Source organism: Hypanus sabinus, chromosome 30 (genome assembly GCF_030144855.1).
Source record: "Hypanus sabinus isolate sHypSab1 chromosome 30, sHypSab1.hap1, whole genome shotgun sequence".
Lineage (NCBI taxonomy): Eukaryota > Metazoa > Chordata > Chondrichthyes > Myliobatiformes > Dasyatidae > Hypanus > Hypanus sabinus.
In genome coordinates, this window is record NC_082735.1 from 6,116,217 (window position 1) to 6,129,147 (window position 12,931).

At 42.9% G+C, this 12,931-nt stretch overlaps 1 protein-coding gene across 1 annotated transcript in view; it reads right to left on the bottom strand.

The window, feature by feature from the left end:
- rims3 (regulating synaptic membrane exocytosis 3) overlaps positions 1–12,931 on the bottom strand; it is a 304,991-nt gene that overhangs the window by 5,977 nt on the left and 286,083 nt on the right. The gene's annotated exons all lie outside the window — the stretch shown is intronic.

Below are 12,931 nucleotides of genomic sequence, written 5' to 3' on the forward strand. Positions count from 1 at the left end.
GCGCAGGCATCAATGGAACCATCTTAGTTAACTGGTTGCAATGAGTTATATTCCACAGAGAATGGAGCTTGTGGCTGTGGAGGATATAATCTATACCAGGGGTCAGCAACCTTTACCACTGAAAGAGCCACTTGGACCCGTTTCCCACAGAAAAGAAAACACTGGGAGCCGCAAAACCCGTTTGACATTTAAAATGAAATAACACTGCATACAACGTTTTGTTTTGCCTTTATGCTATGTATAAACAAACTATAATGTGTTGCATTTATGAAATTGATGAACTCCTGCAGAGAAAACGAAATTACATTTCTGCATGCAACAAAAACATTTTGAACTCCGAAAAAAAGACGTTGGGTTGAAGGTTACTTTTAAGTAAAATACTCAACGTCTATTTGAGTCCTTCTTGTATTTATGAAAAACGCCAAACTTAAATTTGCCGCCAGCAGCAAACCAAAAATAACGTCAGCCAGCTGTCAACCTGAAAAATGAAAGGACTATTTCACTGAACAATGAAAACATATGAATAAACGTAAAATAATAGGCAATTAAAATATTTATCATACTTGTTCAGGTTGACTCACACCTGACAATGCAGTCATATTCAGTAGGGATGGATCGATGCTTAGGGGAGTGACCGGGAAGGATAATGTGTTTTTTTCCTCTGTGAACTCACAGAAGCGTTTCCCAAACGATGTTTGCATTACGATGATTGCAGAATGTAAATACTCCGAATTTATCATGTCGTGACCTTGTTTGAACTCTCTCAAATTGGGGAAGTGAGACAATGTGCCTTTCTGTAAATCTCTGGCAAGCAACGTCAACTTGCGCTCGAATGCCAAAACATCCTCCAACATGTGCAGGGCTGTACGTCCTTACCCCTGAAGAGCTGTGTTCAGCGTGTTCAGGTGCGCTGTCATGTCTACCATGAAGTGTAGCTTTTTCAGCCACTCTGGCTGTTCCAGCTCAGGAAAGGTGGGCCCTTTGCTGCCCAGGAAAGTTTTCACTTCTTCCAGACACGTGACAAAGCGTTTCAGCACCTTCCCTCTGGACAGCCAGCGATAAAAACACGTTGTAGCGGTGTGCTACACGCAGTCAGTAAACTGCAGTCAAAGATAGCTTTATTCGAACGAAACAGCCTTGCTTTTAAGCCTCCCTCAACCCGCCCCCCATGGGCGCGGATGCTGCAAAAGACACGTACTCACAAACCACCGTAGGCTATCTCCTTTAGCCTGAACGCTGGCTAATTGTGAGCCGGTTCGGATGTGTCTGGAAATTTGTCACCACAACGTCTTATTTAGATTGTACAAGATCACCATAATCTTCAAATTTAGAATTACATTTCAAAAACTAACAAACTAACATAAAATACATTTTAATTAAATACTGACCATGTAGCGGTGTGCTACACGCAGCGCTAAAATTACGACACGGAGTTGGTAACTGCAGTCGAAGGAAAAAACATTATTCGAAATCTTCAGCCTCACTTTTAAGCCTCCCTCAACCTGCCCCCCATGGCGCAGAGGCTCCAAAGCTCTGTGCTCGCAAACCCCCGTAGGCTATCTAATTGTGAGTCGGTTCGGATGTGCCAGGAAAAGGGTCGCCACAACCAATTATTTCCCAAAGCAACAGGGAGCCGCAGCACAGACGTAAAAGAGCCACATGTGGCTCCGGAGCCGCGGGTTGCCGACCCCCGATCTATACACATGAATTGGATAAAGGTATCTCAGATAAAGATGCTAACTTTGCTGTTGACACTAAGCTATGAAGAGGACATAAGGAGTTTACAAAGAGATGAGAATAGGTTACGTGAATGGGCAGAGATTGGGAGAAAGATGTAAAATTGTTCATTTTGGCAGAAAAGAATATTTTGTTGAAATGTGAGAGTTTAGAGATAAAAGGGGAGATGAGTACATGACTGGCAAATGACTAAAATGTAAATACAGAGAATGTTTAGGGAAGCTAACAGAATTGTATTGTTTCAAAAGTAGGGGAAGTCACATTTCTGTTCTGTGGGGCATTGGTGGATCCACATCTGGAGTACCATGTACAGAATTTGTCTCTTTATTCAAGTAAAGATGTTAGTGGAAGCAGTCAGCCCACTACCGGAATGATCAAGGATCATAGCTCTGGGGTTTCTTTCATTTTAACTTTTGGCTGTTTCCTGTAACTCCTAGAGATCTATGTCCAGTTGATTCAACAGTTGTCTCTAGTCGAACTTCTGTGCTTTCTTGTATTTATCCCCTCTTTGACCCAGTCTCTCTGACTGGAGTAACAATCACGTGGCTATGCCCCATCTTGGTGTGGTTGGTGCTGCATGATCTGTTGCAGCTCCCACTTTCTCTGGATCTATCACCACACTTCCTCCTTGCTAAGCAGACCTGAGCATCCTCCACTCTGCAAAACTTCCATCCTTTACTTTGCGAGTTTGTGACAGAGGGGATTGCTTCCTCAAACCATTCGGCCTCAAATAAGCCTCAAAGCAGAAAAACGACTCCGTGATGCTCACCCAAACAATGTGAGGCTTGTTCTAAACAATCATATCCAGCAGATATCAATGCCTCTTCAGTAAGTGCCACAGGGAAGGCTGTTACAATGTTATCAATGGTTATTTAAAGAAAATAAAATGAAACGTAAGAGATAAGCATTTTGCAGAGCAATTTCCAGCTTTCACACAGATGAAAGAAAAAACTCTCAAGAACAATTTCCTTGTGGATCTTCATAGATCAGATACATTGATGGCAGGATCTAGACCTTGAGCCCCAAGGTTTATGTCTGATTAGTGTGATCCCCAGTATGTTGATAATGGGTGAGTTCAGAATGGTGATATAATTCTTGTGATGGAGGTGATCATTGTCTCTCACTTCTGTAGAACAGGTGTTTCGAACCATTTATTAGCCACTTTGGAACGTTATCCAGATTCACTTGCCAAATATTCAGAGGGGCTGAAGTATTGTGGAGCTACTCGTGTCATCAACACGTCAAGCAGCCGAGTCTGACCGGGACCACTCACTGTTTCAGGAAGTGAACCTGGCCAGACCCACACACCATCTGAGGAACTGTCACTGTGCACAAACATCATCTGAGGAACCGAGTCTGACTGGACCACACAGTATCTGAGTAAATGAATCTGAGCTGGTCCACACAGTGTCTGAGGAACTGAATCTGGCCAACTTTGAACTGTGTGAGTCAACTTTGTGCAGAATGAGTGTTGTGAACTACATATACCTGTCTGGACACGCCCCCTGCTGACTGCTCCTGTGGCTCCTCTCACAGACCCCAGTATAAAGGCGATTGAGGCCTGACCCCGGCCCTCAGTCTCCAGGATGTAGTATGGTGGTCAACCACTGCTTGTTCCTTCTTCCAGTCAATAAAAGCCGATCTCTCGCCTTTACATCTCAGAGAGAGATATTAATGGTGCATTAATGAGTCAACTTTATGCAGAGTGAGTGTATCCAGAGATACCGGCCACGTGACAGACGCACTGCCACCTGGCTGGTCGGAGGACACACCACATGCCAATCAACATTTGGTCCCTTCCAACTAATCAATGCACACCTAAATTATTGGTCACATTAATTGGATTATCTTGCCCAGCCCCATGCTTTAAAAGGTGAGACATGTGCCTGGTTCGCACTTTCTTACAGACCACCTCATTGAAGGTAAGTGCATTGATTTATGTTTGTGAAGGTTAATCGTTTGTCCTGGTAAGGGAGCCGCAGCTATCCAAGGTCAAGGGGGATAGCTGTTGTAGTGCTTTTCCCTTCTTCTTTGTATGTGTAACCTTACCCTGTCCCCACACCGCTTCCTGTGTATTGTACAGCCAATACACGTGTTAACCCGAAGTGTTTTTTGTTAGAATATTGTAGTTGCTTGTGTTGACCCGACTTCCCCTTGTAAATAAATTCCTTATTATTAAAACTGTGTGTGAGACTCAAAGAACCAGTTATTTCCCATCACAACAGTGAGTCAACTTTGAGTTTCTGCTCTGCTCCTAGTTACAGGAAAGTTCAATGATTGAAAAAACAGTTGATATAATCAGTCCACCCTCTGCTGGTACTGAGATAGTGCTTTGGGGTAACCAGAATTGACTGGAGCCTGACACAGAGACCTAAAATGGTTTTACTTACTAACCAAAACATTAAAGCATTTTAATGGAATACTTATGGTGCTGTTAAAGATTCACTTAAAGGTTGAGTAACTGAAAATATTGACGTGTGTAACTAGAGTGTTTGTTTTAAATCAGGCCATTGTTGCCCATTGTCATGTGGAATTACTCAGCACAGTATGATAATCTGCTCCTAAAGTGGTTCTTATCTGGCTCGGCCCTGCCTGTAAGGGGCCACTGCTCGCATTCGCACAAGATATTTAGATAAGTAGATGCATTCTATGTAAATTTGAAGTTAACTGATAGTCCTGGAGAATATTTACATCAACTCCCAGTTCCCTCTGAAGTTATACCTGTTTGCGCAGGGTAAAACTTCAGAAAATAAGTGAGAGGTGAGTGGCATTTTAGTTAGTAATGTGCAAAATCACTAGAACTCGTTCATTTATTAATTCAGTTAAATCTTGAAATATCCATGAGAAGGAATTATGGTCCACTCGTACAATGAGGTGGAAACCTAACCTCACAATCCACCTCATTATGACGTTGTGCCATACCTGCACAGCACTTTATCTGAAGCTGTAACTTTATTCTGCATTTGCTAATGCTTTCCCTTGTACTACTTCAATTCACTGTGTGGTGAAATGATCTGTATTTATGGAAAGTCTGTCACTGTAACAACAGTAAATCAATTTACCAAATCTCATTTGCCAATTAAAAGTTATGATGAATGTCTTTTTACCTTGCACTTAACCGTAATGCCTTAAAACATGATGCATTTAGCCATGACACTGAATGTGATGCTCTAGTGCAGTGGTTCTCAAAGTGGGTGATATCACCTCAGCCCAGGGAGTGACGGGAGTTTCTAAAGGGATGATAAAGATAGAGGAATAAGTGGGGAGGGGGTTCAGTAGCAAGGGGGCAGCTGAGGAAATAAAATACTTTAAACAAGCATTTGATTCTCAGTGCTTCATAATTGATTATAATAATCATAAATTTGGAATATTGTGTGCAGTTCTGGTCACCGAATTATAGGAAAGATATCAATAAATTAGAGAGAGTGCAGAGACGATTTACTAGGATGTTACCTGGGTTTCAGCAATTAAGTTACAGAGAAAGGTTGAACAAGTTAGGTCTCTATTCATTGGAGCGTAGAAGGTTGGGGGGATTTGATCGAGGTATTTAAAATTTTGAGAGGGATAGATAGAGTTGACGTGAACAGGCTGTTTCCATTGAGAGTAGGGGAGATTCAAACTAGAGGACATGATTTGAGAGTTAGGGGGCAGAAGTTTAAGGGAAACACGAGGGGGTATTTCTTTACTCAAAGAGTGATAGCTGTGTGGAATGAGCTTCCTGTAGAAGTAGTAGAGGCCAGTTCAGTTGTTTCATTTAAGGTAAAATTGGATAGGTATATGAACAGGAAAGGAGTGGAGGGTTATGGGCTGAGTGCGGGTAGGTGGGACTAGGTGAGATTAAGGGTTCGGCACGGACTAGGAGGGCCAAGATGGCCTGTTTCCGTGCTGTGATTGTTATATGGTTATATGGTTATAATCACCTCATCTCTTGCTAAATCACCATTCTTAGACTTTGCTCAAGACATTACAATTGTTGAAGAGCAATGTGATACTTCTGCATTTGGCATATCATGAGAAATCTGAACGGAAGAAATCGTGTTATTTCTGGGCCCAGCCCCCACATTATTGCCATTCACTGCTATACTATAGCATTAGCTAATGCAATTCCCATACGCTAATCACACAATGGCACAATTCCTGTGAATTAGGATATGGTGTTTAATGGGGTAAAGTTCAGAATCTGCCCTTTTGAATGGTCTTGACCATATTTGAAGGCTCCTTGAACATCTGAAGAGAATACACTCTGATAATGCAAATAAGAACTTGGCTTATTTTCAGGAATGGGAAACACTTCAAAACATGTTTGGCAGAACTTCACAACAAACCGTTGATGGTTTACATGCTGCATATAACATTTCTTTGTTTATTGTTAAATCTGGAAAGCCCCATACGAACGGAGAATTCAAACAGCAGTCAGAGAGGTCTGAGTACAGTGTTGCATAAGTCACTGGATCAAATAATTAAAATACTTCTACTCAGCAACAACTCTGTTCAAAGACAAACAGATGAAATGTCTGAGAATGTGGAAGGCACATTGTGCAACGTACTTAGAACAACAGAATTTGCTCTGCAGTTGGATGAGTCAACTTTTCCAGGCATCTCTGCATCTCTGTTATGTTTCTCTCATGAAACCACGGTTCAAGAGTTGTAACTTGTAAGGAGATGAGAAACTGATCCGAAGCAGGAGCTTCATTTTGGGCTGTTGAGCAATTTTCCAAAGAGAAGGGCATTCCACTCACCAATATTCTTGCTTGTGCAATAGATCAGGGCCACCAACAACAGAACACCACCATGGGGTTACCACCTTCTTGAAAAATGCTGTACCTAACATATTTACCATTCACTGTATAATTCACAGGTGACATCTCATTGCACAAAAACCTAAGTGATTGGCTGGACAAATCGCCAAATCCTGTTAAGCAGTGGTAAATAAGATCAGTCCTATGCTCTCACTGCTCAACTATTTTGAGAGCCTTATAAGAATGATGAAGAGTTTGAACACTTGCTGTTGGCACACAGAAATCAGATGGCTCTCAAAAGGAAAATGCCCGATACACAATGATGTAGTGAATAGTTGTACTAATAATGTACACGCTAAGATTGTTGAAGAAAATTGTTTTTACTGTAATTAAATAAAGAAATAATTTTATTGTAGCTTTAAGTAGATTTCAATAATTCTTGCAATTGTTTGTCACTGCTTTAAATTTGCAGTTTCTATTTGTTTTTTCAGGATTTTTTATAATCATTATGTAATGGCCAGAAAGGGAGAGGGAGGCATTGGGGATGTGGTCTGGGAGCCAAGGGTGTGGTAACCCTAAAAAGTTTGGGAACCACTTCTTTAGAGTGTGAGAACAGACCATGGGGCTGTCAGGTACAGATTTCCGTCCATCTACAACACTACCTCAGCTGCACCAGTAATTGCCTTTTCCCCAGGGAATTCTCTGAGAGCAACAACAGAAACTGAGTAACCGGTCAGTATTACTCTGCTGTTTGCGAGAGGTCATTTGAACAGACAACCATTGCACCTGGAGGTTGAGAAGGATTCTGTGTAATTCTTCCTTTCACAGACTTTAGAACATAGAAACATAGAAAACCTACAGCACAATACAGGCCCTTTGGCCCACAAAGTTGTGCTGAACATGTCCTTACCTTAGAAATTATCTAGGGGAAAATAGAGGATTTTATAGGATTGAGGATTACATAGAGGGTTACATAGTCCTCTATTTTTCTGAGCTCCATGTACCTGTCCAGAAGTCTCTTAAAAAGACCTTATTGTATCCGCCTCCACCACCGTCGCCAGCAGCCCATCTCACGCACGCACTCACCATTCTCTGCGTAAAAAAAACTTATCCCTGACATCTCCTCTGTACCTCCTTCCAAGCACCTTAAAACTATACACTCTCAGCCATTTCAGCCCTGGAATAAGCCTCTGACTACCCACATGATCAATGCCTCTCATCATCTTGTACACCTCTATCAGGTCACCTCTCATCCTCCGTCGCTCCAAGGAAAAAAGGCCGAGCTCACTCAACCTATTCTCAAAAGGCATGCTCCCCAATCCAGGTAACATCCTTGTAAATCTCCTCTGCACCCTTTCTATGGTTTCCACATCCACATGTGAGGCAATCAGAACTGAGCACATTACTCCAAGTGGGGTCTGACTAGGGTCTTATAAAGCTGTAACATTACCTCTCGGCTCCTAAATTCAATTCCATGATTGATGAAGGCCAATACACTGTACACCATCTTAACCACAGAGTCAACCTGAGCAGCTGCTTTGAGCATCCTATCGACTCAGACCCCAAGATCCCTCTGATCCTCCACACTGCCAAGAGTCTTACCACTAATACTATATTCTACCATCATATTTGACTGACCAAAATGAACCACTTACACTTCTCTGGTTTGAACTCCATCTGCCAATTCTCAGCTGAGTTTTGCATCCTACCAATGTCCCGCTGACTATCCACACTATCTGTAACACCTCCAACTTTTGTGTCATCAGCAAATTTACTTTATCCACTTCTTCATCCAGGTTATTTATAAAAATCACAAAGAGTAGGGGTCCCAGCACAGATCCCTGAGGCACTCTACTGGTGACCAACCTCCATTGAACCATAGAACACTACAGCACAGTACAGGCCCTTCAGCCCTCCATGTTGTGCCGACCCATATAATCCTTAAAAATAGCACTAAACCCACACTATCCCATAACCCAACATTCTTCTTCCATCCATGTGCCTGTCCAAGAGGTTCTTAAATACCCCTAATGTTTAAGCCTCCACCACCATCCCTGGCACCATCCTCACGACTCTTTGTGTTATATAAAAAAAAACTTACCCCTGACGTCTCCCCTAAACTTCCCTCCTTAATTTTGTACATATGCCCTCTGGTATTTGCTATTTGTGCCCTGGGAAATAAGTACTGACTATCCACCCTATCTGTGCCTCTCATAATCTTGTAGACCTCTCTCAAGTCCCCTCTCATTCTTCTACGCTCCAAAGAGAAAAGTCCCAGCTCTGCTAACCTTGCTTCATATGACTTGTTCTCCAAACCAGGCAACATCCTGGTAAATCTGCTCTGCACCCTCTCCATAGCTTCCACATCCTTCCTAATAATGAGGTGACCAGAATTGAACACAATACTCTAAGTGTGGTCTCACCAGATATTTGTAGAGTTGCAACATGACCTGTCTACTCTTGAACTCAATCCCCCTGTTAATGAAGCCTAGCAACCCATAGGCCTTCTTAACTACCCTATCAACCTGTGTAGTGACCTTGAGGGATGTATGGATTTGAACCCCAAGGTCCGTCTGTTCATCCACACTCTTAAGTAACTGACCATTAATCCTGTACTCAGTCTTCTGGTTTGTCCTTCCAAAATGCATCACCTCACACTTGTCTGGATTGAACTCCATTTGCCATTTTTCTGCCCAACTCTGCAGCCTGTCTATATCCTCTTGTAACCTTCAACAACCTACAGCTCCATCCACAACTCCTCCGATCTTCGTGTCATCTGCAAACTTACTCACTCATCCTTCCACCTCTACATCCAGATCATTTATAAAAATCACAAATAGCAGGGGTCCCTGGACAAATCCCTGCGGCACTCCACTAGTCACCGACCTCCAGGCAGAATACTTTCCTTCCACAATTACCCTCTGCTTTCTTCCTTTAAGCCAATTTTTTTATCCAAACAGCCAAGGTTCCACTTATCCCATGCCTCATGACTTTCTGGATGAGTCTCTCATGAGGGACCTTGTCAAATGCTTTGCTAAAGTCCATGTAGACCACATCCACTGCCCAACCCTCATCAATTTCTTTTGTTACCCCTTCAAAAAACTCAATCAGGCTCGTGAGGCAGGATCTTCTCTTCACAAAGCCATGTTGACTATCCATGAGTAGACTGTACTTCTCCAAATGCTCGTAGATCCTATTCTTAAGAATCCTTTCCAATAGTTTGCAGACCACCGACGTAAGATTCATTGGTCTATAGTTCCCAGGTTTCTCCCTGTTACCATTTTTAAACAAGAGAACTACATTTGCCATTCTCCAGTCCTCCGGCACTTCCCCTGTAGCCAAAGATCATAGCTAATGCTCCTGCGATCTCTTCTCTCAATTTCCACAACAACCTGGGGTGTATCATATCCAGCCCAGGGGTTTTATCAATCTTAATGTTTTTAAGAAGATCCAGCACTATTTCTTCCTTAATCTCCACATTGTCCAGCACACAGGCCCGCTCAACTTTGACCTCATCCTGATGAAGATCCCTTTCACTTGTGAATACTGAAGCAGAGTATTCATTTAGGACCTCCCCAACTTCCTCCGTCTCCAGGCACATGTTGCCCTCTTTATCCTTTATCCTTTATCCACCTTCGTTCTCATCACTCTCCTATTCTTCACATACGCATAAAATGCCTTGGGGTTCTCCTTAATCCTACATGCCAAGGTTTCTCATGCTCCCTTCGAGCTCTCCTAAGTCCTTTCTTTAGCTCCTTCCTGGCTACCCTATATTTCTCATGAGCCCCTCCTACTTCCTGCTTCTTATATCTAACATATGCTTCCATTTTCCTCTTGGTGAGTTGCCTCGCGTGTTTCGTCAGCCATGGTTCCCTTTTCCCACCATTTTTTCCTTAGCTCAGTGGGACAAACCTATCCTGAAACCAGTTCAAGTGGTCCCTAAACCTCCCACATTACTTCTGTGCTTTCCCCTTTGAACATCTGTTTCCAATTTACTCTCACTAGTTCCTGCCTCATCCCTTCAAAGTTAGCCCTTCCCCAGTTAAGCACTTTACCATTTTGTCTGATTTTATGGCTATCTATAGCTATGCTGAAGCTAAGGGAGTTGTGGTCACTCTCACCAAAATGCTCCCCCAACAAGAGGTCTGTCACCTGACCACGTTCATTATCCAGAACTAGATCCAGTATAGCCTCTCCTCTTGTCAGCCAGTCCACATACTGTGTCAGGAATCCTTCTTGATCACACCTGACCAATTCAGCCCCATCTATCCCCCTTGCACTCAGGAGGTGCCAGTCAATAAGAGGGAAGTTGAAATCACACAGAACTACTACCCTGTATTTCCTGCACCATTCTAAAATCTGCCTGCTTATCTGCTCCTCGGTATTCCGAGGGCTATTTGGGGGCCTATAGACGACTCCCAGCACAGTGATTGATCCCTTCCTATTTCTGACTTCCACCCAGACCGACTCCATGGACACTCCCTCTGCAGCATCGTGATACTAAAATCGTGATACTATCCCTGACCAGCAATGCCACTCTCTCCCCCCCCCTTTTCTGCCTCCCATCCTGTTCCTTTTAAAACATCTGAACCCGGGGACCTGCATCATCTAATCCTGCCCTTCCTCCAACCAAGTTTCAGTAACAGCCACAACATCGTAGTTCCACGTACTAATCCATGCTCTAAGCTCATCCTCCTTGTTCCTAATACTCCTAGCATTGAAAAAGACACATTTCAACCCCTTTAACTGGCTACAATTATGTTCTGTCCCCTGCCTGTCCTTTCTCATCAACTCAGAACTCTTAGCATCATGCCCTTGTCCTTCTACCTTAATCTCTGTACTCACATACTGATTCCTACCCCCCTGCCAAACTAGTTTAAGCCTTCCCCAACAGCTCAATCAAACCTGCCCACCAGGATATTGGTCCCCCTGGGATTCAAGAGCAACCCGTCCTTTTTGTACAGGTCACACCCGCTCCAAAAGAGGTCCCAATGATCCAGAAATCTGAATCCCTGCCCCCTGCTCCATTCCCTCAGCCACACATTTATCCTCAACCTGATTCTATTCCTATTCTGTCGCAGTAATCCCGAGATTACTACCTTTGAGGTCCTGCTTTTCAATTTCCTTCCTAACTCCCTGTAGTCTTCTTCCAGGACCTCTTCCCTTTTCCTCCACGCAGAATATGGCCACCTACAACCACTCTTTGCCTTCTGTAGGCAAGCCAGTTCTGGATGAACAAGGCAATGTCCCCTTGGATCCCATGCCTCCCTACTTTCTCAATAAGCCTTGCATGGGGTACCTTATCAAATGCTTTGCTGAAATCCATATACACTACATCTACTGCTCTTCCTTCATCAATGTGTTTAGTCACATCCTCAAAAAATTCAATCAGGCTTGTAAGGCACAACCTTCCTTTGACAAAACCATGCCGACTATTCTTAATCAGATTATACCTCTCCAAATGTTCATAAATCCTGCTTTTCAGGATCATCTCCATCAACTTACCAACCACTGAAGTAAGACTCACTGGTCTATAATTTCCTGGGCTATCTCTCTCCCTTTCTTGAATAAAGGAACACCATCCGCAACCCTCCAATCCACCGGAACCTCTCCCATCCCCATTGATGATGCAAAGATCATCGCCAGAGGCTCAGCAATCTCCTCCCTCACCTCCCGCAGTAGCCTTGTCTGGTCCTGCTGACTTATCCAACTTGATGCTTTCCAAAAGCTCCTGCAACCCTTAAGATGCAGGAGCATCTATTAAGATGCAATCTTTAGATGGAGCAGGATGCAAAATAAATTAAATGATAAAATATTAAAGGAAAGCAATCATATGTCCAAAAATTACAGCTGTACACACTCATCACCTGCAGCTTCGTATATGAAATTCATGACAATTAAGAGACATGAATAAATGTTTCCCAATAGTATTGTGTTTAGTGTAAATAATACAAATGAAATTTGATCCAACGGGAGTTCATATTACGGCAGACTGATTTGTTTGTAATCCTGTGGAATTATATTGAATGGTATCCATCAATATCCATTTAATCCACTGGATTCTACACAATGGAAGCGAATAGACTAGAATTTAATGAACATCAATTGAACAATGGGACAACAGTGAATGGGAAGATCCCTGGATTATGAACATTGGGTGTAGATGGAAAGGAACGCTATCCAATGAAATTCTACTCAGCAGGATTAGGATGTGGGTTGTCCAACTAGGATTCAATGCATCCGATATGAATATGAAGACAAGGGCTCCATGTAAACTTCGCGTTTGCTGCTGCAAGTGTTATTGGAAAAAGCTGCAGATGACACAGGCAATTGTGTTCATTTTTGGACAATTACATGAATGTTGCTACTAGTGACTGATCTGCAGGGCTTGGCTCACCAGTGTCAGAAAACAGGTTAATGTGTTTAACTTTTACCGCTTCCGAGTGAAAGATGTA